The 13863-nt window shown below is 37.4% G+C and overlaps 1 long non-coding RNA gene across 1 annotated transcript in view; it reads right to left on the minus strand.

Annotated features, from left to right (window-relative positions):
* LOC109386659 (uncharacterized) overlaps nucleotides 1-13863 on the minus strand; it is a 105626-nt gene that overhangs the window by 63494 nt on the left and 28269 nt on the right. Inside the window, exon 3 of the long non-coding RNA XR_002124825.1 lies at nucleotides 1541-1665. This is a non-coding gene — a long non-coding RNA (uncharacterized LOC109386659). The remainder of the gene's footprint in view (nucleotides 1-1540; nucleotides 1666-13863) is intronic.

Raw genomic sequence — 13863 nt, forward strand, 5'->3', positions numbered from 1 at the left:
AAAAATCTTTAAAAAAAAAATTACATTGCTTTTGAAATTGTTTCTTGAACGTTACACTGACATTTCTTTGAAAACAGCACTATGTTAAGACTGGGCCATGGTACAGCTCAGTTTTACGTGGGTTATATATACAACCATTATATATTTTAAAATAATTTATAAGAGCTCCCACTTTGCTTGGTTCTATGGAGAGTGGGCAGTATTACATAGTTGTTAATACCGTGTGTCGCACAGATACTCTGAGAATTAAGGAAATCACTTTTATAAACCTATCCTTTATGCCAAGACTCATTCAGATGGTAGATTCAACTACCAGGAACCCATTTATTTTATCTAATTAAAGCACTCTGTGGTCCCTTCCTTTTCTTTGATTCATCTTTTCTCCCTCCTTCTCAAATAAAATCTGAAAATAGTCCTAAGTACAAATAAGGTTGAGAACCTAGGCAGAAAAATTTACTATAGGGGCGGCTGGTTAGCTCCGGTGGTTAGAGCACAGGCTCATAACGCCAAGGTTGCCGGTTCAATTCCCACATGGGTCAAGGAGCTACACCCTCCACAACTAGATAGAAACAACTACTTGACTTAGAGCTGATGAGTCTTGGAAAAACACACTGTTCCCCAATAAAATTTCTTTTAAAAAATTTACTATAAATATAAATTTGGGGTTTAAAAATCTATGTTAAATGATGCAACTCACATTCTACATTATATGTGGAAAATATATATTACTGTGCTGATGAGAGTATGGTCAGTATAGATTTTTTAGTATTTTTGTGATTATCAGCTTTGACATTACCAGGTGTCATGCATTTCAATCATCTTATACAAATGTAAACCATTATTGGAATTACTACCAACCTTCCAAAATTCTTATATTTTTTATATTCTTGTCTAACTCATCCTTACACAGTCCAGCTGAAATGACCCTTTTCAATAGTATTTCTTTTCTGTTTAAAATATCTGTAGATAACACTTCAATAGCAATGAGCACACCTAGTGCCTAGAACTTTGTCTGTAGAGATTACATCCCACTGAAAAGAACTAGGGCTCCTTATAGAAGCGGATGGTTCTAGGCTGGAGTAGGGAGAAGAAAAGGGGGGATTGGAGTATCTTGTACCAGAAAATATGGAAGTACTCAGAAACTGATGAGGTCATGTAAAAGGAAGACAGAAGCCAGCTTGAAAGGGTTCCCACTTGCTATATATGGGACAATTTGAGTATCTAAATGAATAATGACTGGAATAGATAACAACACATTGAATAAAAAAGAATTCAAACTAACACTACTCTTACAAAATTTAAGGAGAAGAGGAGTAGGGAAAGTTGTTTACAGAAGAATGCCAACTCACAAATGCAAGCTTGTTAGAATTAGAAAACTATCATTTTGCAATCACCATTATAACAATTGATTCAGGCAAGAATCATCAATAGATGTAAAATCATTGAGTGAATGATTATTCGGGAAGAATATGAGTATATTCACACAGTCTCAAAGTACCACTAGTTACAATTACTAACTACCAAGAGAAAAAAAAGGTACCTTTATAAATGGAGAGGTCTAGTGGATACCACTTGAACCAAATGATCAAAGTTAACGTCACCAAATTGACATGATGTGTTCTCTGATATGATGCACTGAGGACAGAAACTGCACATGAAGTATTCCTGTCAAAAAATAATAATAAAGGTTCTAATCATAAGGAAATAATAAAATAAAAGCATTATGTAAAATAACTGACCTGGAGTCTTCAAAAATGTCAATGTCGTGAAAGATAAAGAAGTTCAGGGATCATCTTTAAAAGAAAGTAAACAGACATGACAACTAAATGCAATGTGTGCTCTTTAATCAGTAGTTGGATTTTTAAAAAACAGTATAAAAGACACTACTGTTATTGGTACAGTTGAAGAAATATGAATATATAATGTATATTAGATAACAGTATCATATCCATGTTAAATGTCCTGTGTGACCATTTTCTTCAGTGTGCTAAATGTACTATAGGTATGTAGAAAAATACCTTTTTCTTAAGAAAAATATGCTTGAAGTATGTATGGGTAAAATGTCAAGGTGTCTGAAACTTATATTTAAACCTCTTGGATCTAGCACAGAAAGGTGTGTGTGTTTGTGTGTGCATGCATGCACCTGTGTGCACATATTTACACAAAAACACATTTAGGTAGGGAGAAAACAAATTTGGCAAAATGTTAACTAGTAAATCTAGGTAAAGGGTATGTGAGTGTTCATTGTACTATTTTTACAACTTTTCCGTAAGATTAAAATTTTTCAAAATAAAACAAGTTGAAGAAAGAAAATAACATGTACAAAGTAAAATAAACCACAACTAGACTGAAGAACAAAAGGACAGCAACTTGTCTGTTCCCCTCCCCCAATTCCCCAATAAAACCTTTAAAAAAAAAGTAAAATAAAAAATATGCTGAGCCAAAGATAAAACACTGGAGGCAAAGTCGTAATGGGCAAAGTTAGGAGTAGAGCAAGGATAAAATGTCTAACTCGTTGACTTCTCATAGCTCTATTCTTACATGTCCACCCTGCTACTTCTGAATATTCTATCACATGCCTCATATCTTCACATTAGGGACCAAACACACTTCCACAATGTTAGGATCATAAGCTTTTGACCTTGTGTCACCAGAAAAAGATAGATGAGAAATTCAAACACTCCACAGCTTAAACTACTTCATGTCCTCTTTCCTTTAGACATCTCCGGGCCCTTCTTGTTTGAAGGGTGACTGAATTTTATTTTCCTTGGCTGTAGGTTTGTCATAGGGACAACACAGTTCCCACAGTCTGGAAGGAGAGCTAGATGCCAGCAATTCCAGTCATTTTGAAATGCCTTTTTGAAAGTCAGTGAAAGAGCCGGCCGAGTGGCGCGTTGGTTAGGTGTTGACTTGGGACGACAGCTCTGAGCAGCAGGGCCCCGGTTTGGATCCCACATGGGGGCCAGTGAGACTGCCCTCTACAGCTAAGATGGTGAACAACAGCTCCACCTGGAACTGGGCTGCCCTGAGTCGCTGGCAATGGGGTAGGCTGCAGTGGGGCTGACCGGCAGCGGGCGTGAGCTTCTGTGAGCTGCCGTGAGCGGCCATCCAATGGCCAGCGAGCGACTGCGCCACCCGGGAAGAGCGCGATGATAATACCAACATGGGTCAGTGAAGCGACGTCCTCCACAACTAGACTAAAGAACAAAAGGACAGCAACTTGTCTATTCCCTTTCCCCAATTCCCCAGCACTGTTCTCCTCCCCCAATTCCCCTATAAAATCTTAAAAAAAAAAGAAAGTCAGGGGAAAATGTCTTATCTGGTTGGCGAGGCTTTGTTTCCCCAATATTTATGTAAACCTTTTCTGGGCATATTTGGCCTCTGACTCCTCTTTCTTCCCTCATGGTTTCCTCCTGTCCTGGTGACCTAGCAGAATGCCATTGTTGATTCTTTATGTGTGTCACCCACGAGCATGAGCGTGTACTCCTTCCTCCTTCCTTTGCTCATTACTAATTCATCCATGATAATTACTTATTTATGTAGGTCACTTTATTTTAAATGATAGTTTTACAAATGTTTAAGCAGATGAGCATTTGTACTCTAAAGGGCAGGAGAAGTGAAGAACACATACAAAATGTACCACAGAGAGTTGGATTAGGAAAGAAAGATGAACACAGGCCTGGAATCTCTTCTTGTACCTCTGTCATCATCTACCTTTTTTCATTTTACGAATTGGCTTGATCTCCTGTTTTCAATGGCCTTTTACTACTTTAAATACCCTCGTGATTGTATTTAGACTATACTATCTTGAAAGTGAAGCAGTTTGTTTGCTCTTTTTTAAGCAAGAACCACATGGCTACAGAACATGGCTAGCCTGACCAAACTGGAGACGAGTCTGAGAATTATGAATCCAGACTAAGCCAGGCCCCTGAAGGGTCAGTCAGTTTTTACTGAGCACCTAATAATGGTCAGGCATTATGTTTGGAAGTGGAGGGAAAGACTAACTGAGACACAACCCTAAATTAATGATCCAAAATATTCCACGTCAGGTTCACACTGGTCTCATTAGAAGAAGGGTACTGAGGAGACGATGGTACCCATCACATGGATGTGAGTGCATCATTTATGATTTGTGTTCATCTGCTAGTAACAGACACTCAACAAACAATGGCTTAAATAAATGGGAAGGCTATTTTTCTCTTTTGCAGGCAGAAGCAGGCAGTGGTGGTCTGACAAGCCCATGGAGTCATTTAAGTCTCAGGCTTCTTCTATCTTGCTGCTTTGTACTTCTCAGCACACAACTTCCACCCTAAAGTTTGCCTCATGGCTGCAAGGTGGCCAGGGCCACAGTAGCTATTATCTGCATCCTAGGCTGGAGGAAAAAGGACGAGAGAAAAGAGAAGGGGCAGAAGGGCACTTTCCAGGTAAGTCAACCCCCTTTTAAAAGACCTTACCCAAAATCCCAACCCAAAACTTGTGTTTACATCTCATTAGCCAGAACTTAGTCATTCAGCCACCCATATCTGTAATGGAAGATCTCAACAACGACAACAACAAAAATGAGTTTTGTGAGTACTTACTCATTTGTAAGTACAAATCCACATAGTTATTATATTGGCCTGTTTCTTCAATTGGGCCCTGGTACTTTTTAAGTTAACTTTACTGGTTACTTTCCATCACCTAATTATCAAAACCAATCATCCTCTTTCACTTAAAATACACAGTTATTAAAATTCTGACTAAGGAAGAGGGATAGTTCAGAAGATATATTGATGGGAAAAGGGGTGAATTAATTCCAGAGCAAGGAAAATGAAATTTTATCTAACAGGACTTTAATTTTGTGGCTGGTCACTTCTGCTGCCACCACTCAAGGATATAACAGGATATCTGTTCTTTATGCTATTAGGGACACACCCTTTTGTTAGCTTAATGTTTAGCACTTGCTTGAAGTAATAAACCATGATAATAGGAGTTAGAAAGCCTTAAAAGCAGGGCTGAGTCTTCCCTGAAACAGAGAAGAAATCCTGCCTGTGGACAACAGCTTTGGCTGTGCCCATCGGAGTTCCACGCTGCTTGTGATCATACCTTATTGACAATGTCCTGTGAACAAAGATATGACAGCATATTTATCATCAGAAACAATGTATGCAAGGACAATGGAACAACATCTTTAAAGTACTGAAAGAAAAAAAAGGTCAACCTAAAATTCTATATTCAGAAAAAAAATTCCAAAAACAAAGACAAAACAATACTTTTTCAGACTTAGAAAAAGTGAAAGAATTCATCACCAGTAGATTATTGCTCTTATAAATGTGAAAGGAAATCTGTTAGGCAGAAGGAAAATGCTACCAAAAGGAAATCTGGATCTACACAAAGGAAGAAAGAGCACTGGAAATAGTTAAGTATATGAGTAATAGGAAATAGTTAAGTATATGGGTAATATCCAATATTTTTTCTTACTCTTTAAAAGCCATTTGACTGTGTAAACAGAAATAATTAACAATGTAGTGTGGGTTTTATCATGGCTCATTACTTCAAACAAATGCTAAAGATTAAGCTAGCAAAAGGATGTGTCCCTAATAGCATAGGCAACCACCAATCTACTTTTGGTTTCTAGGGATCTGCCTATTCTGGACATTTCATATGAATGGAATGAATATAGTATGTGGTCTTCTGTGTCTGGCTTCTTTCACTCAGCATAATGTTTTTAAGGTTCATCCATATGTAGCATGTATCAGAACTTCTTTTTTTTATTGCCAAATAACATTGCATTGTATGATATACCATTTTTGGCATAGATGGAGAAAGAATAGACTATTCTTTCAAATGGTATTAAAACAATTAGACATCCATATGCAAAAAAGTGAAGTTTTATCGAAGTCTCATACCTAACCCAAAATTTAATTCAAAATGGATCCCATATCTAAATGTAAAACATAAAACTGTAAACCTTTTAGAAAGAAAAATAGGAGAAAATCATCATCATCCCCAGTTAGGTAAGGATTTCTTAGATACGACATCAAAAGTATGTTTTTTTGTTTTTTTGTTTTTTAAGAAATGAACTTGTAGGGGCCAGCCAAGTGGCGCGTTGGTTAAGAGTTGGCTTAGGACGCCAGCTCTGAGCAACAGGGCCCCGGTTCGGATCCCACATGAGGGCCAGTGACGCTACGCCCTCTACAGCTAAGATGGTGAACAACAACTCAACCTGAAGCTGGGCTGCCGTGAGTTGCCGGCGATGGCGTAGGCTGCAGTGGGGCTGGTCGGCAGCTGGCGTGAGCTTTCGTGAGCTGCCAAGAGCCACCGTCCAATGGCTGGCAAGCGACTGCCTCACCGAGGAAGAGCACAATGATAATACCAACATGGGTCAGTGAAGCGACGTCCTCCACAACTAGACTGAACAAAAGGACAGAAACTTGTCTGTCCTCCTTCCCTGATTCCTCAATGCTGTTCCCCTCCCTCAATTCCCCAATAAAATCTTTAAAAAAAAAAAGAAAAAAGAAAAAAGAAAACTTGTACCCAGAATATATAAAGAACTCTCAAGACTAAACAATAAGAAAACGAACAGCCCAATTTTTTTAAATGAGCAAAAACTTAAACTACCACCCAGCAATCATTCCTGGATATTTAACTCAGAGAAATTAAAATTTATGTCCACACAAATGATCATAGCAGTGTTATTTGCAATAGACAAAACTTGAAACAACCAAAATGACCCTCAATAGTTGAATGGTTAAACAGACCATGGTATGTCCCGTGGAATAATTACTTGGCAATAAAAAGCAATGAACTATTGACCCATGAAACAACTTGGATGGATCTCAAGGGTATTATGCTGAGTAAAAAAAAGCCAATCTCAAACTGTCACATACTATATGATTCCATTTATATAGCATTCTCAACGTGACAAAAACATAGAGACGGAAAACAAATTACTGGTTGCCAGGAATTAGGGATGGTTGGATGGAGGTACACGGCTATGACTATAAAGGGGTAGCACATGGGAGATATTAGCGGTAATGGAATAGTTCTGCATCTTGCTTAAGGTGGTAGTTACCCGAATCTACACAAATGACAATATGGCATAGAACTATACACATACATTATACCAATGTCAATTCCTGGTTTTTCCTATTACCCTATAGTTATGTAGGATATAACCATTGCGGGAAACTGGGTGAAGGGTACATGAGACTTCTCTACACTATCTTTTTTTTTTTTAAATCTTGCTCCATTTATTATACATTCAGTGAACCATCCTTAGTATGAAATTAATCGTTACATATAGAATGTAAAATATAACATGACAAAATCTAGAGAAAAAAATCCTCATTTTAATCGCGATTAGGAATATTAGCTCCAATTAGCCTTAATCAGCAACTTACCTATTTTTTTCTTACAAACACAAATAACAGACCAGCTTGATAATTTAACTCTTCTTAATTGGCAGTTAGGGCTCTAAAATGTCTTTAACTTTTTTTTAAAGATCATTTCAAAACCAAAGCACTAATTTGACACACAGTGAAAGCATAGTGCAAATATCCAAATTTCAGATCTGACTATTGCTACATAGAGCCTAAGAATAAAGAAACATTTTGTCCTTTCCAGATAATTTAGTTATTTCATAATAAAAAGGTTTTTTAATAGCAAATGACTTGAACAAACACTTCACCAAAGAGGATATTCAGATGGCAAATAAGCACATGAAAAGATGTTCTATATCATTAGCCATCAGGGAAATGCAAATTAAAACCAGAAGGAAATACCACTACATACCTATTAGAATGGCTACAATAAAAAATACTAACAGTACCAAGTCCTAACAAGGATGCAAAGCAACTGGAAGTCTCATACATTTTTGGTTGGAATGCAAACTGGTACAGCCACTCTGAAAAACAGTCTGACCGTTTTTTTTATCAAGTTAAACATATGCTTACCATATGATCCAGCAACCCCACTCCTAGGTATTTTCCTAGAAAAATGAAAACACCCAAAAATATGTATATGAATGTTCATACAACTCTATTCATAAATGCCAAAAACTGAAGCCAACCCAAATGTCCTTCAACAGGTCAATGAACAAATGGTGGTACGTCCATACAATGGAAATATCCTCGGCAATAAAAAGGAAAGAGCTACTGACAAGTGCAAAATCAAAGGCATCATGCTCTAAAGTCTCAGAAGGCTACATACTGTATGATTCCACTTGTATAATATTTTCAAAAACTATAGTGACAGAGAACAGACTAGTGGTTTCCAAGGGTTGGGGTAGGGCAAGGGCATGACTGGAAAACAAAGGGTCAGCAAACGTTTTCTGGAGAGGGCCAATGATAAATATTTTAGGCACTGTGGGCCACATATGGTCTCTGTTGCATGTTCTCCTCTATATGTGTTGCTTTTGTTCTTTTTCCAACACTTGAAAAATGTAAAAACCAGTTTTAGTTTCTGGGCCCTAAGAAAACAGGTTATGGGTCACGTTGGATTCAGGCATAGTTTGCTGATCCCGGCTATACTGAGACAGCATAAGGGAGTCCAGGGTGGGGTATGTGATGTCGTTGGTCTGTATCCTAACTGTGGCGGTAATAAGAAAAATCTACAGATGTGTTAGAATTTGTAGAAGGGCATGCACACAAAAATGTCAATAATATTGAATATTAAGGACAAAACCAGTATCCTTTCAAGTCAGTTCATTTCTGTTACAAGAAAGACCAAAGATTGACTTTTCCTAGAGATCAAGAAATATTTTACAAGATATGTCTTCTATCTATTCTACTTACAAATTATTTACTTACTGTAGTTAATTCCCTCAATGAAAATGGCACCCTTGTGTGAATGAGATAATGGATTCAGTTGTAACTTGTTATGACGATGACAACTATTTCTTTGAGGACAGGAAAGACAAGTGTTATTCTCTGTTACAGAGAGATAAATATATTTATTTATTTATCACTTATAATAATGTCCAGTTTATTAGCAGAGCAATGAACATTTAAGCTCAAAGCAGTGTGAGTTTCAGTCTTTAAACAGCAATTCACACTGAATTGTTTTAGAATAAGGTGCTCTTGTGTCAGAAATTATAACTTGTGTTATATAGAGAATGTGCCCTTTCTTGAGTTCTCCAAACTAGAGAAGAGAACCTCACATTTACTTGAATGCTCTGGACAAGAGGGTCACTGTGCCACAGCAGTAGCACTTTTCCCCAGGCCTTGGTTACTGTAAGAGAGAATACTCAGCGTCTTGTATTTAAAAATCCAGAGAACTGACTTCTGTGATCTGGCCAAATGAATCAATTTTTAATGCTTCCCTAAAAATAGTCTTTAAGAAAATAAAAATATTTAATCTTTAGTAGTGATTCTCATGGTGGTGGGCGTGTGTACGTACCTAAGGGTTGGGGATGCTTTAGGAAATTACATGGCCTAATTCCAGAATCACTGGCCTGGGGAGCCCTTTGAAAAATAGTGTAGAACCAACAACAAAGGAACAAGACAGACAAATAAAGAAACAAAAACTCATAGACACAGACAACAGTTTAGTGGTTACCAGAGGGTAAAGGGGGGATGGTAGGGGAGGCAAAAGGGGATCAAATATATGGTGATGGAAGGAGAACTGACTCTGGGTGGTGAACACACAATGTGATATATAGACGATATATTACAGAATTGTACACCTGACACCTATGTAACTTCACTAATCATTGTCACCCCAATAAACTTTAATTTAAAAAAAAGAAAGAAAACTAGTGTAGAACCTTTCATGTAGGTAGTCCTTCAAACTATATTTATCAAATATATACTTCAGGTAATCATGTGATAGAGATTGAAAGTCTTTCCTACATTTTATTCTGGATACAAAAGAATTTCAAAAGTAAGCATAAAACATGAAGCAAAAAAGGACAATGTATTTCTGTATCCCTACAGGATAGTGTTATAACCAATGGCTGGCTTGGCATTTCTCTGTTTCTTTAGGCACCATCTCTTCCCATCATCCTCATGTTCTGCCCCACACTCCAAACCAAGTGCTGATGCTTATGAGATAGACCTTTTTTCTCTTTATGCCCATAAAAATGTTTATGCAGCAAAATCTTATTGAACACCTACGTTTCAGGTAATAGTCTATGCTTGGCAAAGAAAAGTCTCTGCCTTCATAGAGCTTGCATTCTTGTGGTGGGAGATAGAACACAAACAATAAATATATAAGTAAATTATATACTATGCTAGATACATTTGGATTGCTTAAGGTAACTGGTTAGCTAGTATCTTTGCTAAGTTGCTGATAAGTTATAATTCTCCCCTCTTTTGCATCATCAATTTCTCCCTCTCTAGTGGACTATTCCATCAAGAAACTATTATTTCTCTAATCTTAAAAGGAAGCCCTCTCTTGATTCATTCTGTTTCCACTACAGCAGTCAGAGTGATCCTGGTAACACCCAAGTCAGGTGATACCACTCTTGCAAACCTTCAGTACCTCTGCAGCTCACTGAGTCAAGTTCTAAGACCTCACAATGGGCTTGGCATGCGCTGTCCTTAGTTACCTCTCTAACCTCCTGTCCCTGTCTCTCTCTGTCTCTCTCGTCTTCAATCTTTTCCAATAAGATTTTTGTTGGTTTTTAAATTTTCAACTTTTTCATTTTGAATAATTATAGATTTCACAGGAAGTTGCAGTGATAGTACAGAGAGACCCCAGGTACTCTTTGCTCATTTCCCCCCAATAGTTACATCTTCCCTAATGACAGAACAGTTATCAAAACCAGTAAACTGACATTGGTACAATGTGTGTGTAGTTCTATGTCATTTTATCACGTGTAGATTACTGTAACCACCACTACAATCAAGATACAGACATTTCTATCACCATAAAGAACTCCCCTTTACTACCCCTTTACAGACACACCCACCTCTCGTCCCCACGAACTCTAACCCCCGGAAACCACTAATTTGTTCTCCATCTCTATAATGTTGTCACTAGAGAATGTTATATGAATAGAACCATGCAGTATGTGAGCTTCTAAAATTGGCTTTTGTTCACTCAGTATAATGCCTTTAGAATTCATCCAGGCTGTTGCATGTATCAACCGTTACTTCGTTTTATTGCTGAGTAGTATTCCATGGCACAGATGTACCACACTTGTTTAACCATCCACCTGTGAAAGACATCTAGGCTGTTTCCAATTTTAGGCTATTAAAAATAAAACTGCTATGAACAATCATGTACAGGTTTTGGTGTGGACATAAGTTTTTATTTCTCTGGGATAAATGCCCAGGAGTGCACTTGCTGGGCCATATGGTAAGTGTGTTTAGTTTTTAAAGGAACTGCAAACCTGTTTTCCAGAGTAGCTGCACCATTATACATCCCAACAGCGATGTCTGAGATCTAGTTTCTCCACATCCTTGACTGCGTTTGGTGTTGTCATTATTTTTTCCAGTTTTATTGAGATATAATTGACGTTATAACATTGTATACATGTAAGGTGTATAACATGATTTATGTATATATTGCAAAGTGAGTACCACAACGAGTTTAGTAAACATCCATCATTTATTCATTTGGTGAGACCACAGAAGTCAGTTCTGTGTATAATGTATACTGTATATACTGTATACTGTATGATCTCACTTATATGTGGAATCTAAAACACCAAACTCATGGAAACAGAGATCAGGTTTGTGGTTGCCAGAGGCAGGGGATGGAGGGTGGAAGAACTGGGTGAAGATGGCAAAAAGGTACAAACTTCTAGTTATAAGATAAATGACTTCTGGAGATATAATATGCATGATGGTGAGAGTGCACAATACTGTACTGTATATTTGAAAGTTGCTATCAGAGTAGATCTTAAAAGTTCTCATCACAAGGGGAGAGAGAACTGTAACTATAAGAGGTGTCTGCATCTCTTATTTCTCTTCCCTTCACTCCCTCTGCTCCAGCCACACTAGCTTGTAATCCGTCCAACACTTCAGACACCCTCCCGTCTCGATGTCTTGGCATTTGCTCTTCCCTTTGTCTGGAATGCTCTTTCCCCAGACACCCTCGCTTCCTCCGGATATTACTTCAAGTCACTCTCTTGTTCATCTCCACACCACCAACACCTCTGCCCAAGACATCTTATCCCCTTTCCTGGCTTTATTTTGTCTCTTTAGCACTTAGTACTATTGATATAACTCTTTTTGTATCTGTGTCTTTATATCTATAACTTTACTTATTTATCCTGTTTTTACCTATTTTTCCCACCAGAATATAATCTTATGAAGGCATAAATTTTTATATTTTGCTTTTCTCTTTAGTTTTAGTGGTGCTTCATAAGTATTTTAAATCAATCATATGACCTACGGCAATTGTGTGTTTCAACAGGGAATTACTGGCTGAACATTATGCTTTATGGACTATAATGCTGGTCACTGGGCGAATATTTTCTATATGCTATTTATTTCTTCCATATCCTCCAATTGCAACATTTTGACTATATCAATAGTTACAACTCCTTTGCAATAATAAAAGATAATATTGTCTGTCAGTTCCCCATTCAATGTATTTGTAAGAGTTGTAAATGTGGGCTCCTCTTTCTTCAGACTGCAGATCTTAATATGACAGGGTTTTGTTTGTTTTGCTTTAGGTATATATTCTTTCTTCTCTCAGAAATTCATTTGTGATCTCTCTCCTTTCTTGTGTCACTCATCGTCTTCCCCTCACCTGCCTGCCCTAAAAAAATTGGGAGACTGGTTGATGTCCAGGAAAAGCTTTCATCTTTTACCTTAATCTTGTTTTCAATGTTATCTCAATTGTGAACAGACTTAAGTGAAATAAATGAAGTATTTCTTAGATACAGATATTACTAGACATACAGTTTTAATCATTAAGTTCTGTTTACTATAAATGTCTCTCCATTGACAACACATACAAACTGCATCGGTAAAATGAAGAAGCAGGGGAGGCTTCTGGAACCAGCATCTGTGTTCCTCAAATATCAGAATTGCTTAATGGAGTTTAAGGAGGCACTTACCCATTAATTTTAAGTTGAATTTTCAAATTATTTGAACATCATCACTCTGCAATGTATTTTTAATTTTCCTGAGTAAAACCTCTAATTAGTCTTCCTATAATTTTAAAGCATAACCAGTTATTATGGCATTGAATAGGAATATACTAGGCAGTCACAAAAATACTTGAAACTAGATTGACTTACAAATTAAGATATGCTGTACAGCACAGGAAAAATAGTCAATAATAACTTTGTACAGTTACAGATGGTTACTAGACTTATCATGGTGATCACTTCCTAAGGTATAGAAATGTAGAATCACTATGCTGTATACCTAAAACTAATACAATATTTAATGCCAACTATACCTGAATAAAAACATAAAATAAAGATTAAGATTTGCTTTCAACCTATTTGAAGAAATAATGATGGAAAACTTCCCTAACCTGGTGAAGGAAATAAATATATAAGCCCAGGAAGTGCAGAGAGTACCAAACAAGAACAACACAAAGAGGCCAGCACCATGACACATCATAATAAAATGCCAAAGGGTAAAGACAAAGAAAGAATCTTAAGGGATGGCCGGTGAGCTCAGTTGGTTAGAGCACAGAGCTCATAACACTAAGGTTGCTGGTTCGATCCCCACATGGGCCACTGAGCTGCGCCCTCCACAACTAGATTGAAGACAATTACTTGACTTGGAGCTGATGGGTCCTGGAAAAACACACTGTTCCCCAATAAAAAGAGAAAGAAAGAAAGGAAGGACAGAAGGAAGGAAGGAAGGAAGGGAGGAAGAAAGGAAGGAAGGAAGGAAGGGAGGAAGAAAGGAAGAATCTTAAAAGCAGCAAAAGGGGCCAGCCGAGTGGCGCATTGGTTAAGAGCTGGCTTGGGGC

Source organism: Hipposideros armiger, unplaced genomic scaffold, assembly GCF_001890085.2.
Source record: "Hipposideros armiger isolate ML-2016 unplaced genomic scaffold, ASM189008v1 scaffold_7, whole genome shotgun sequence".
NCBI lineage: Eukaryota > Metazoa > Chordata > Mammalia > Chiroptera > Hipposideridae > Hipposideros > Hipposideros armiger.